At 40.7% G+C, this 2,600-nt stretch overlaps 1 long non-coding RNA gene across 1 annotated transcript; it reads left to right on the top strand.

The window, feature by feature from the left end:
- Nucleotides 1–331: 331 nt before the first annotated feature.
- On the top strand, nucleotides 332–2,332 carry LOC125548147. Its single transcript, XR_007300908.1, has 5 exons — nucleotides 332–346; nucleotides 433–547; nucleotides 750–1,462; nucleotides 1,600–1,696; nucleotides 1,816–2,332. It is a non-coding gene; the product is annotated as an uncharacterized LOC125548147 (long non-coding RNA).
- The last annotated feature ends 268 nt before the right edge of the window (nucleotides 2,333–2,600 follow it).

Genomic DNA, 2,600 nt, shown 5'->3' with positions numbered 1-2,600 from the left:
ATTTGATGCTCCAGAATGTTGCCCGTACCACTCAAACTCACTACATTGATCTTTTCTCGTTTTTCCCTATGGCTCTAGCTTTGACCTTGCACATATAGTTCAGAGAGTAAAACAGGAACACTAGGCTATCACTGAATACACGAGTATGATATCCATATCATTTCCAGTGAAGAATTCTTGAGATATTTAATCCCCGCACAATCAGTATGACTTTATATCTATATGTTAACAAATAATTTCAGTCTGAAAATATCACTAGAACCAGCATGAAAATTTGACCTCTCGGAACATGAAAACAGTGGCTTACTTCAGCTGGCAAGCTTAAGAGATGGTTCACATTTAACAGGTTAGTTCACAAATATGGCATTATTTCCATCTCAGAGGCTGATAAATACAGATGTTGTTATGTTGATTACATCTGGGTGTGCGCAGAGTGGTCATGGTGAATTAAAAAATAACAGAAACAGAGGCCCCTCTTTCAATGTCTGAAGATTGGTTGTCTCATAGCGGGCTGTCAGAGGGAGAAATTCAGTTCCATAGCCTCAATGTAATTACCATCATCCCTGTTACCTCCTGCCCACTTCTGTTCATATTTACTTCTCTGTGTTGGCATGTTCCATAGAAGCAGTAATTTGTCAGAAATCTAGACTCGTGGGCAAATGTATTGCTTGATTCAGTGCTTTGCCATATATCAACAATAGAATCATTCTGAGTAGCCCATGTCCTTAATTTTTTCAATAATGATGCAGGTGAGATATACTAATAATGATGCAGGTGAGATATACTCCAAGGCATGAAGATGGGTATTGTTGGTAGAAGGTAAATCAACTCTCATGCATGCCCTTTTCCATATCATGGATCCTACTGTCCAAATAAACCTTCACCCTCTAGGAGAGTACAGTGACAATAATATCTGGGAGGTATTCTCGATGTTCAGATGCTCATTACTTGTGATTTCTCAAATTACTAATCTTCCCACTGATACTTTGCAAACCTTGTACTGGCAACAATGGTTGTGTGCACTTCTCGAATACAGAGGCCCTATGATCTTCTAAACTTATCTGAAAAATATTATTCGACTTTTCAGATCTTGAATTACTGTCAGCTAGGAGATGAAGTTCGGAGAAAGGAGCTAAAACATGACTCGCAAGGTCTGCTCTATATTGTACCATACAGTTCGTATTCTGGTAGTCTTGCTTCTTCCAAAATTTCTAAAATTTGAAATTACCCTCGAAGTAGTAGAGAATGGAGAAAACTGGAGTGTGGGCCAGTGTAAGCTTATGTCTCGGTAGGGTGATTCTTAGGTGGACCAAGATACTGGTCTCATCTGAAGTGGTTTGGAGTGGACGGGGAGTACAATGTCATGGTCATTGATCTTCTTGGTCCAAGTCTGAAGGACTTGTTCAACTATTGCAACAGAAAATTTACCCTTAAAACAGTACTTCTGCTTGTTGATCACATGGTGAGTGCTTACTATATAATTTCATTTTGTCTGTTAATATTGGCCACCTGTCTGACAGAATGCCAATGAATTTTTTTTATCTGCAAACTCAAATCTCTGAGTCCTTATTTGGCTGATCCTGACAAGTTGATGTACAGATCGCCAGGGTAGAGTACATGCACTTGAGGGGCTTTTTCTTCATCGTGATATAAAGCCAGACAACTTCCTTATAGGTTTAGGCCGTACAAGAAGCAGGTTTGTGTCATCATGAACATTTTTACCGGTACAAATGATTTATCAATTTTTCTTCCCTTTATAAATTGTTGTGACATTTATTTTGTGGACTGACGAACACTGCCAAAAAAACATTGCAGGCCTAGATGTGGAGTGTGGAGCAACCAAGGCCGACCAAGTTGTTGGAGGACAAATTTTCTCTGTTCTCAAAGCTTGTGGTGGAATACATGATGAGGTTGATGCACCGTTGAGCCAGTGTCACAAATGTTATCAAATGAAAAATTCTCCTTAACCAAATTGTTGTATGCAAATATTAGGAAGGTACTACACCTCTTTGATTCGTCGGATCTGGTGAAGAAGCTGTCATGTAATGTGACATTTGTATAGCTAGGCGCACTACTGGGCATCGAAGGTCGTGCCGGCTCTCCACTTATTTCCTCAGGCGGCGTCCTTCTGCCAATGGGGCCTTTGAGAGCGAGGAGCTTAAGATTTAGAGGAGAATAGAAGGCTGAGGCCGGGGAAGCCAGCATATCATGAACTAACTGGAGGAGCTGAGCTGGATTTGTAGGGTGTGCTCCACTGACCAGCTTCTCTCGTCTACCCGGATGATGATAGTATGTAAAGGAATGAATAAATACTTCTCATCAGGGATAAAAGGAACGCATGGATATTTTACTTGGTATTCTTTCATGTTGGCCTTAACTAACAAACGTGTTCCCACTCCACCTTTGCCATGGGATGAGATCATGAGAACCACGCTTACACAATAGAGGCTATTGAGTTGTATTGTCAGGTCTGTTTACACACAAAAAAAGTATTTTTTTTTTTGAAATTGCCTGCAAAACAGCCTTGCGAGCATTAGCGTCAGCATCTGATCCTGGGAGAGGCGGCGACACCAGTCTGAGCTGAGGGTGCTTTTCTATAG

Source organism: Triticum urartu, chromosome 3 (genome assembly GCF_003073215.2).
Source record: "Triticum urartu cultivar G1812 chromosome 3, Tu2.1, whole genome shotgun sequence".
Lineage (NCBI taxonomy): Eukaryota > Viridiplantae > Streptophyta > Magnoliopsida > Poales > Poaceae > Triticum > Triticum urartu.
The sequence above is the reverse complement of the archived record's forward strand: the minus strand, read 5'-3'. Positions and strand labels throughout refer to the sequence as shown.